This window comes from Mixophyes fleayi, chromosome 1 (genome assembly GCF_038048845.1).
Source record: "Mixophyes fleayi isolate aMixFle1 chromosome 1, aMixFle1.hap1, whole genome shotgun sequence".
Classification (NCBI taxonomy): domain Eukaryota; kingdom Metazoa; phylum Chordata; class Amphibia; order Anura; family Limnodynastidae; genus Mixophyes; species Mixophyes fleayi.
In genome coordinates, this window is record NC_134402.1 from 331,430,251 (window position 1) to 331,442,610 (window position 12,360).

The following is a 12,360-nucleotide window of genomic DNA, read 5'->3' on the forward strand; positions in this document are numbered from 1 at the left end:
ACCTTGAGCGCTCACTTTCCCAAATGATAGTTCAACAAAGGAAAAGCATTTTGTCTTTTCCTAACATTCCAATATGTGTCTTCTTCATCATATGACACTAAGAAATAAACTCTAAACACACAAGCACATAGGGTAATATTGTAACCACATGCATATAAAAATAACAAATGAAAGAGACCAAAATCAAGTTCCCAAAGAAAGTATAGTCCCTTCTTCCAAAAGTGTATAGAAAAATCAGATCCTTCTTCTTTAGTGAAAATATCACACAGGATAAAATCCCTTAGGAAATCTGCTTACAAAACCATTGCAAATGGAGAGCACATCAGAGACAATTCTCGATAATCACTGGTTCAATATCAATCTCCAGATCCTCCAAATTCATATCATGAAAACAGAAAAAAGGAGAGTATCTAGTGTATTACTTTTTATTTCTGATTAAAACATGCTAAAAATATATGCAATGTATATATACATAAAAACAGGTATCTAAAGGAGGGGTATCCTAAACACTCATACCGGAAAATTAATGTAATATCACATATCTCGAAGGAACATGAGATGGTATGCCCGGGGAAGTCCTCCGTTCACCGATATGAGGGACACTCAGATAGACACCTCACTCCACCAACGCGATTCAACTCCAAGACTGGAGTCTTTGTCAAGGTATCAGAGTGAGGAATAAGCAGAGTAATTATAAAGTCCATAAAGTGTAAACATCTGCATGATCCAAGTCTCTATTTCAAAGCAAGGCTTGACACTCTTGCATATGCGCATGTTCCATATGGAGATTGGTGGATGTGGATGTACAATTTATTGTATTGCGGAGTTCTTGTATTCATCCGTGAACGTTGGGAGCTTTACCTCTTTCGTGATTATGATCAAGCCTCTTTGTGGATCTACGGTGCATAAGCATAACGAGTGTCAAGCCTCATTTTGAAATCGAGACATAGTTTTAATGCAACGACTCTAATATGTCAGCATCACTGTCAGTCAGCACTTAAACCTGCCTTGTAGCTAGTGCAACTAATACGGCTAAAATAATATACTTTAGAGAATAACAGGACTTGAATCGGCCGTATCTGCGTTGGCATACACTCAACATGCCCTTACTGTACATTGTCTACCTTATCCGCCCCTTTCCTACCCCCGTTCTGCCCTTTAAGTTGTAGGCAGTAAGTTTCATTTGCACTCACACATGAATTGCATGCAATTGCATTCATTGATGTAAGGTCTCTGAGCATGAGCTGGAGCTATTTTGCAAAACATACGGTACGCAATGGGACTTAACTTCCAAACATGAATCAGACCCTATATAGCATTTTAAAGTTTCTTTCCATAATTGCAAAAAATATTTGACCTTAGAGAAATAATCAACCCATTTCCTTCAAAGTCCAAGTCACCCATAAACTGTTTATTAAACCATTTCCCAACTTATGCCACTCTATTGCTAGAGTTGAGTCTAGGTATACTCCAGGCACATTTGTATACCTCACATAAACCTGGGGAATTCTTTAAACCATATTTTTATGCATATAGTCTAAATGAGACCCTCTATGTTTACATATAAATATTCTTAATACTAACATGACTAAAAATATTTCCCAACATTTTGATTAAAATGTATAGGTTAAGCCAAAGTACCCTAGCCTTTTTATGCAGGTGGGATTTTGGAGGGTTATATTTTCATTTAGGCTGCAGATCAAGAAAGAAAAAGAAAAACATTTTTTTTTTTCATTTGGACTATGACGGATCAACAAAGAATATTTTATTTTCCATTTAGACTATGAAGAATAAAAAATGAGGAAAAGAATATTTCATACTTAGTAAGGTTACTAAAGTGGTGAATGAGGGTGTTGGGTCGTCTTTTATGCCAAAAAGTTTATTTTAAAATTGTGCGCATGTTTTTTTTTACTCTTTTGCTATAATGGTCAGGTCTGTTAAGGAACCTCTATTATTATGGGACCACTGGGATGGCAAAGTTTCCACACAAATCTTGATAACTACCCTGGCACCACAGTCCAGTTGGTTAAGTAAATCTCCAGTGCTTTTTAACATGGGACATGTAGCCCCTAGGAGGGTTAGCAAGATTTTTAGTATGGCCCCCCTAAAGATGTACCAGCTATGCATTGACCAGCCTAGGTCTAGTTTTTATCAAGCTCTTGCTTTTTTTGTTATAGAAGAAACCAGCTCATGCTGTCTAGCCCTGGGGCTGGTTGAGAATTTGTTTGTGGCACACCACCCATTATGTTATTGTTTATTTCTTTACCCAGTGCATTGCATATGTGAACCATTTCTGCTGCTCCCGACATCCATTTTCATCACCACATATATTGCTGCACTTTTTCTCCTGCAATACTGTTGATTGTCATTCATCATGCTACACTTGTAAGGCTAACATTGTCGGTTATTGCATTGTTAACTGTAAAATAAATAGAGATGCTCAGGCTCGGTTCCTTGGAAACCGAACACACCCGAACTTAGTCGGCTCGGTACTTTTGCGCTTTTTCGGATTCCAAAACTAGGCAAAACGTAATCGTGACGTCGTCGGATCTCGGATCTTGCAAGTTTTGGAATCTATAAATACCGCTCTCCACGGCGATCTAGCGCCATTAGAGAGAGTGGTACAGAAGGGGTAGCACAGTGTGTAGAGCAGTTGGGCAGGCATTTAGAGAATTGAAAGAGGAGGGTGGTAGCAGTGTTAAAGAAAGTAATCAGTGACATTCAGGAGAGTTCCATAGTTCCAGTGCTTACAGGGTTGATGTAATTCTGCAGTCCAATTCTACTGTGTTATACAGGTAACACATAAAAAGGAGAGCTGCATTGGTAATTCTCAGTGCATAAAAATAAAAAAACTAGTGCTGTCAGGGTTGGTGTAATTCTACAGTAAAATTATACAGTGTTATATAGGTAACACAAAAGGAGAGCTGTGTTGCTAATTGTCATTGCTGAAATACAAATACTAGTCCTTGCAGGCTTTTCTTTTGAATTTGCATCAAAAAGTGTACGGTGTTATATACACACAAAGACAAGCGCTCCATTGTTAATTGTCATTGCTTAAATACAAATACTAGTCCTTTCAGGATTTTCTTCTGAATTTGCAGGCAAATTCAGATGTGTTATATAGGTAACAGACAAAGAGGAATGCTCCATTGCTAAGATTCATTGCTGAAATACAAATTGGAGGGCTAGCTGGCTTGTCTTCTGAATTTGCAGGCAAATTCTACTGTGTTATATAGGTAACAGATAAAGAGGAGTGTTCCATTGCTAAGAGTCATTGCTGAAATAGAAATTATAGGGCTAGCTGGCTTGGTCTAAATATGCAGTTACATTTTAATGTACCATAGCTCACTCAGAAACAGGAGAGGTGGCAGGGTTTAGTGCTGAAACAGAAATTGTAATAATATGGCTGTCAGTGTTCTTCAAATTCTCCAGTGACATTGTATTGTGCCATAGCTCATACAGAAACAGGAGGAGTGACATTGTTGATGTCACTCTCCAGTCTTAGTCATGATGATACTAATCCCTCTAACTCTAACTCATGTGCTAAAGCCTATGTTCAAGTGCATAGTGGTTTTAGATTTTCTTTAGATTTCAGCACCTGCAATATACACTGTCATCATATTCACCCTCATCATTGTGTACATCTTCCTCAAACAATACTAATTCAACACCGCTGGAATCCATCATCATAGAAGTCTGTGTACTTTGATGTAATTGCCGATAATGGCCTTCCTCATGCAATTTGTAGTTCATTTTAAGGCAGAGCTGTCGCAACTTTTGGGCAATTCTTTTACAACAGAGCAAATGTCAAAATGTTGTGCTGACTCATCTGCATCACCACTGGGTGTCTTGGGAAAGCTAAGTTTTTTCCGAGAAGCAGTTGCCAGAGAAACTGAAGGAGGAGACGTCTATGCAAGATGTTGATAGCTCTTGGATCCTGGCAAAGCGAATTAAGTCCTAGATCTAGAATTACAATATAGTTAGCGGATTTGTTTAGTTTAAATTCATCCTTCAATTTCTCTAGCTGCTTCTCAAAAAGTATAATTAAGATAATCACTTGGCTCAGGCTAACCGTATCTGAACTCTCTTCACAGGTGACTACTTCGCTGGACTAAAGTACATTCCCCCTCAAATTCTAGTCTTCTTGCAGCTGCTGCATTCTCCTACATGCTGCTGCAGAATCCCAAAAATTACCCTAATTTTTTCGGGACACAGTCAGCATCTCCTGCATGTCATTGTCATTTTTTAAAAAGTTCTGTAGCACCAAGTTGACTGTGTGAGCAAAACAGGAAATGTGATGCTAATTCCCCTCGCTGTAATGCTCTAACAATATTGGTAGCGTTACCAGAAATCACATTCCCAGGAGAGTCCAAGCAGGATTAGCCATGTTGCAATAACAACCCTTAGTTTTGGTAACAGATTGTCAGCTGTATGCCTCTTAGTGAAGCCGCTGATACACAGAGTAGCCTACCTCTGAAAAATGTGACGTACTTGGGTACATGCTGCTGCTCTTCCTGCTGGTGAAGGCGAATCACCAACCCAGTGGGCTGTCACAGTCATATAATCTTTATAAAGTTTGCCCAGTTCTGCTTGTCCCCATATCTGTTGTTAAGTGTACAGTGGGTAAATTGGCATTTTGTAGTCCAATAATTACATTTTTACAAACTTTCTGGTAGAGGTGAGAAATAGCTTTTCTAGTAAAATGGTGTTGAGATGGAATTTGGTAATAGGGACAGAAGACCTAAAGTAACTGTCTAAAACCAGCTGCATTAATAGTGGATATTGGACGCAGATCTAATACTAGCATAGTCCCCATGGCATCTGTGATCCACTTTGCAACTGGGTGACAGCTTACTTACTTTCTTCGTCTAGCAAAGGATTGTTTAACAGTCAATGATTGTAAACTACTAGTAGTATTTTTCTGGATTGAAGATCAACCCCCAGCAGCAGCAGCGGACTAACGCTCATTAATTCTTCAGAGGAATCATGGTTAGTGGAGGAGTCATCTAACCTTAGCAACTTGGATGCAGGACTAACTCCCATCACTTGTGAGGATATTGATGATAAAGGTGTTGGGGGTGTAGATTGCAGGTGCTGAGATCTAGATGAGAGAAAGGAGGTAGATGATGCTGGATTGCTTGTTGTTATTTTTTTAACAGAAGTTTCTGATTTTCCCAACAGCTTTCCATGAACTCGTTTCAAATACTGTAACAAGGATGAGGATCCTAGATGGTTAAGGTTCCTACCTCTACTGATTGTAGCTTTACAAACGCTACAAATAGCTAGACAACTGTTGTCAGGATTTGTGTAAAAATATTTGCACGCATAAGAGGTGGATTTTTGGTCTTAGGACCAGGCATGACAATGGCCTTTATCTTATCACTGGCAAGAACTGCTGCAATCTTTGTTTGAAAGTGTATGAAAATAATATTGTGACCTGTGAGGTGGTCAAAATTGACTGCAAATGACTTTAAATTAGTTTTAGTGAGGTTAATAATAATGTAGGTTCAAAAAAGAGTAAAATTATGTGATTTTAGCATATTTTAGCAATTTGTCTAAAAAAATACAGATCCAAACCAAGACCAAAGCCAAAACACACGAGGGTGATTTTGCCAAAACTAAAACCAAAACCACTTCACGGGGGGTCAGTGAGCATCTCTAAAAATAAATGGTTTAGCAAAAAGTTGCAAGGTGCAATATGTGAAGTGCTGAGTTTACTATTTTACTAAAATAGTGGCTTTTATTGCTTTTAGAAAGAGGACACCTTAAAATCCCAAAATTATTTTACATCTATCAACAATCCCCTCTCAACCAGATGATGTGCCAATCAATCTGAAGACTCATGGGAGTTCATAGGTTAGAATATTTTTTTCATTTGCTTGTATCATCTTAAAAATGCTATTTTTTGGTATTAAGTTATCTTGTATGTGTCAGTGAAACTTATCAAACCTTACACAATTAATATAGTCATTTCAACAAATGTAACAGCTAAATTAACATCCCCAAATGATTTGAGATTATGTATTTCCATCTTTTGGCACAAACTGCACACAGATAATTGTGATAAACCAACCATAATATCTATTAATTTAAAAATCTCACTCAGAAAATTTCAAAGTGCATGAACCTTAAAATTAACAGAAACATAAACTGAATACAAAATGACATAAAAAGGAGCAGTCAACAAGAAATAATGTTCTCTGTGTGATAATAGTATCTTCAGTAAATGTATCAGGTCAAAACAAACATTTGGTTATAATCTATAAGCAGTGGTTTAACAAAAGGCCAAAATCCCAAAAGGCCCTAGGACTATAGTGCTAAATATGAAACCTGCTCTCCTTATTCCTATTATACGGCACTTATTAATGGTGTCTGTTTTTGTATAAATGCATGGCTATAGGGTTGTTCAAGATCGGCTGATGATTGGCTGATTACAGATCCACCTCTGATGCTATTAGGTGCTTTCTCCATTGATTGTGCAAATATGATAGGATTTTGTTGACAAATATTAAAAATATATTTTTATTAGAATACAAGAAGGAATATTATACACTGCATTATATCAAGCATAATAACTATTGTGTTATTTGCTGTGAAAACAAATGTAAACACATTTTCTGATGCTTATATGCAGAGCTGGACTCATCTTGAGATGCCTACAACTCAGCATAAGTGCATAAACATGTTATTTTTAGAGGCAGTTCTTTATAAAGTATGCCCAACAAGCATCGAACTTAACATGAGGCCAATATATTAATTTAACAAAGTGTCATAAAGTTAAAAGAGAGTATTGTCATGACAGAGTTACTAAATGCGAAAAGTTGCATATTCAGTATAAAATGCAATTAAATTCAAACACAAATACAAATTACAATAACAAATTAAACATCTGCGGGTAAATGTATCAAGCTGAGAGTTTTCCGGCGGGTTTGAAAAGCCAATCAGATTCTAGCTTTCATTTAATTAGTACATTCTACAAAATTATAGCTAGAATCTGATTTGTTGCTACAGGCAACATCTCCACTTTTCAAACCCACCAGAAAACTCTCAGCTTGATACATTTACCACCTGGGGGTAAATGTATCATACTCCGGTTTCTTCAACTCGCGGGAGTTCGGCGAGATGACAGCTAAAATTTAAAGTGGCGCTGCCTTGTAAAGGCAAGTTTCCCTTTACAAAGTAGCGCCGCTTTAAATTTTAGTTTTCATCTCGCCGAACTCCCGCGAGTTGAAGAAACCGGAGTATGATACATTTACCCCCTGGAGTTTTCCCCTTTAAAAATCCAATGGGAATCTTCTTTCCTGCAGTAGTCCATCTGGAAATATCAAGTAATGCGAATAGGCAAATGCAACTTTATATATTATAGCCGCTAATAATTTAAGTACTTTTAGACTGAGATAATCAGCCAATCAAAAGTAGCTTGACAGTGCTGTTTGCAGTCATCCCTATCATTGTGTATTGTTGCATCAGCCCTCCAGCACTAACAAGATATACACCTCCTAAAGCTTGTATTCACTAATGTGCCCATGTCTAACTGAGAAAAAGTTATGTGAACACTTCCATACTGTATTCAGCCTATGCTTGCCAGCCCTTGTCCACACCTGCTCTGACTCTCCAGGTATAAGAAAATGCAAGTGAACAATATAAAAAAATATATATTTATCCAGACTATGCATACGCATTTTTGGTGCATATGTGCAGTACGGAAATGCACATCTTACACAATAAGAAAAAACAAAACAGGATATCATCCTACTCTAAATGAGCTCCATTATTTTAATGTAAAAGATTCATTGTGAACCTGAAATGTCTTTCTATCTCATAAGCTGTTGAGTCCTTCTCACATCATGTACTCCCTTCCTCTTCCTTCAACAGAGTAAAAACGTTGCACAAAAATAGTAAGCCCATATAAACTCTGTAAATATATTGTAAGAATATGTATTTTATAGTATAAGACCAGTGATTTCATACATAGTGTAATAGTATTAAATGAACAATTTATTAAAAATAATTATTAGTAGCCTAACAATCAAATTTGTCATGTGTAAGTTAGTTTAGTGTTGACTAGTTATAAATGATTTTGGGAGTAGTATGATATGGTCCAGAAGATTAGTTACATTATATAAATTACATGTTGATTTCTGTATACATTGAATATATTAATTTCTGGAATGCGCTGTATGATATTCACCACTGTTGTTATTGTTTAATCAATACTTCCCATTGCTATAATCAAAAATATAACAAAGTACAAATTTTGGTGGTCTGTTTGAATATATGAGATTAAATATCATCTGGGTACAATAGAAATCAGTTTCCTGAATTACCCCTGGTACTTACAGTATATCTCAAGTATTTAAAAGTATAAAGTTTTGAAACCCACCAGTGCTCCACACCCAAATGCTGCTCAACTTCACCCCAAAAAAACAACCATACACCAGTTGAGAAACAAAATCGAAAGGAACAGGAAAGGAGTAATTCAAGTACCTTTGGTCCCTCTAACCATTACCAAGTCAAGGGAATGTTGATAGACAACAAAAACAGTAGTGGATATGTAATTGTCGATCTTATTTATCTTGAAGAGGTTGTGATCTCTTATTCTCCAATTCAAACATGTAAATAAATAAAACATCATAATTTTAAGATCTATATTTACTGCTTGACCATTCTGTTTCTTCTGGTAGGTGTAATTTGTACATCCAACTTTGCTGTTATCAATATATATTATGGACAGCACAGTGGCTTAGAGGTTAGCATTTCTGCCTCACAGCACTGGGGTCATGAGTTTGTATGTTCTCCCCGTGCTTGTGTGGGTTTCCTCCAGGTGCTCTGGTTTCCTCCCACACCCCAAAAACATAGTGGTAGGTTAATTGGCTGCTAGTAAACTGACCTTAGTCTCAGTTTGTTTGTGTGTGTATATGTTAGGGAATTTAGACTGTAAGCGCCAATGGGGCAGGGACTGATGTGAGTGAGTTCTCTGTGCAGCACTGTGGAATTAGTGGTGTTATATATATAACACCACTATTGTAAAGTGTTCTATAATCATCACCACTGGTGATGAGGAAACCCAACAACTCAGAGGAAATCCAAACAAACATGGGGAGAAAATATAGGGCCTGAGTCATTAACAAAAGTAGTGCAAAAAAAGTATTAAATGTTCTCTTGGCAAATCGTGTTACAACGAGTGCAAATTAGTTTATTATTTTGCACATAAGGTAAATACTGGCTGTTTTTTAATCTAGCACACACTGAAATTTAAAGTTGATCTAGGACATGTCCAATCCCAACTATAAATCTGTCCCCCCATTTAAAATTTACCTCTCCCTTCAATACAACATGGTTTTGCCCAAGTGCAAAGTTACTCCTTTTTAATGCTTTGCTCTTCTTAATGGCCCATAAACTGCACACAGATTGTGCTCTGGTCGGATTAGAACCCATGGAACCAACACAATGAGGCAACAATGCTGACTGTTATGACATTGAGAAGTTCCATGACCATAAAAAGCATGAGGCCACATTTTAATTTATAAGACACAGAACCCTAGGTTGACTTCTAAAATCCTCCTGTTTTAATGTAGCTCGAATATATGAATATTGTTAATTATGCCAATATATGTTTCCAAGAGGCAATTTAGACATAAATCCTATTTCATATATCAGGAGTTATTACAGGATATTATAGTACCCAAAATAATTATTCCTTAGGAAAGATCAGTCTTAAGTGGCATTTGAGCCTCCATAAGGAGGATTCTAAGGGGTATATGTACTTAAACTCTTTTTTTGAAAATGTGGAGATGTTGCCTATAGCTACCAATCAGATTCTTGTTAATATTTTGTAGAATGTACTAAATAAATGAAAGCAAGAATCTGATTGGTTGCTATAGGCAACATCTCCACTTTTTCAAACCCCGCAGTTTACTAATATACTCCTAAGACTTAATTTTGGGGTTTGATTTTTAATTCTAATAGTAAAATTATAAATTTCAATAACAAGTTTCTTAAATTTGATCATAGTATATAAAGTTTACATATAAATTATTGTGCTCATTATAAAGTGCCCTTTTCATATTGGATTATAATACATTTTAGGTTTAAAGGTCATAAATTAAATTACATTAGCTATTTTTTCCTACTTTTGCAGTTTAATAGTATTTTTTTTGTAAAAGCACATTTTACACACACTCTCATAATAGTATACTGCATGAGTATTTATGGTATGATAACTATCAGTGTCAAACTCTTACATAAAACTGAAACGTGTTAAAGTTTTATCACATCTTAAAATTTTTACAACTGAATTTCATTTCCGATTAACAAAAATGTATCCTGATTATATAGCACATTAAAACACATTTCCTCAATGATGCTTACCAACCAGGTATATAAAATATGACTGAAACATTTACTATCTGCTATCTATTGTGAATTATATTGGAATGAATAAATGCTTAATGTGTTAGAACCATAAATGAAAAATTATTTATGGTTACAAAATGAGGTAAAAACAGTCAACATAACATTGAAATGAATATAAGTATTACATAGAATATTAATATTTTTGAGTCTGGTGTAGTCGTTACTGAATCTAAAGATGTATTTAAGGAATATAGTTAGAGGGGTCATTTATGAAAAGCCAAACTTATGCACTTATTTTGTGCATACACATATGTTAAGGATTTCTCTGGGAAAAAAAATCAAAGACGTAATATGCTATTGTATTCACTTCTGGTCATCCCTGTTATCCAATCAAATGTCTGTTTTTGGTTATCTGCCTTCACCTTGCTTGCATTAGGTACAAAATGGCGACAATGAAAATGTCAACATTCAGAATGTTGTCACCATTCTGTTGACAATCAGAATGTCAAAATGTTCATTATGTCCCAACAGTTAAAATGTTGACATTGTGATTGTTGATAGGTTGTAATGTCGACAGTCACAATGTCGACAGAAAACATTGAATTTAAAGCAGCAATGTTGTCACCACCTGCACTAATGTTGGCAATATACAGTATATACAATTAATAAATCTGAACATTAAGTTAAAAAACACAAATTTATCAAAGCTTAATACCCCCCCCCCCCCAAAACAGCTTAAGATACCAGCGTTACTACTGCCGGCAGTACAGAAAAAGAATAAATAAATTAAACTCAATGTTATAAAGCACTAATGCGTGCCCCCCCCCCCAAACAGATTAACCATAATGCTGCCAGCCTAGGCTGGTAGTCCCAAAATCTGGGGGTGAGCAAAAAGCATGGGGTCCCTCCGATTTTTAAGAGTACCAGCATCAGACTTTGGCAGCAGGGGCTTATGGCACTGTAGCAAGATGCCAAACCAGTTGGTCAGCATGGGCCTGGATTCCCTATGGAGATGGGGTCCGTAAACTCTCCCACCCCCTTGGAGTACCCAGCCAGTGCATCAAAATTTTGTGAAATCACACTGGCAATTGCAAGCCTATAATTGAAGCCGGAATATTGGTACGTTCCCTGGGATCCCCTCTCTTAAGCCCCCCCCCCCAACTCCTAAGTCCCTCTGCTGGAAACAGTTATTAGTCTAAAATATTTTTATACACATGAGGCTAATCTTTCTACACAGACTCCTCTGAGCACTCAGACAATGAATGAGAATAATAACTGTCTCCGGCAGCCCTACAGCGCAGTGTCCAGAGAGGAATTGTAATCATTTCCTGTCTGAGCAGTTTAATTTAAAGCAATGTAAAGAAGCAATCCAACATTTCAGTTTTTTTCTTTAAATAGCAAGTTAAGTATCATTTAAGCATACACCTGTCATACCTAATTGTTTTATTTGCATTTGTTTTAATTACCAATATTATACCTCCTCTCCTCCTCATGCCGTCCATATTGACACCGTCCCTTATCTCTCCCCATAAAAATTCTCTCCCTCATCCCCATCCATTTGTATTCTGTAATGCCACTGTGTTAATTTTCTTGTCATATCTCATCTCAGCCTTCTATGTAACTATCATTTCATACCCCATAGCTGCTTTCATTCTACATAGTCCTGGGAGCCTCCAAGGATGTGCCATGGGTTTTCCAACCCAGTGATGCTCTCACCTCCAAACCTCTCATCTTATCGTCCTCATTTGGTCTCTCACAATAGACCTCCTCACCCTCTTATTGTAGCAGCCACTCCTTTGTCCTTGTCTTTCCCATCCGATTTCTCCAACTCCCAATTCTCCCTCTCAGACGATCATCTCTTCTCTTTTAACCTCTCACCACCCCCATTTCCTTGCCCCACTTTCATAAAGTTACCTCACTAAGTGCAACCTCAATGCCTTGGCCCTGCTATTTTCTCCTCCTCACTGGATTGACTTATTTCACCCATCTCCACCATTCCTGCAA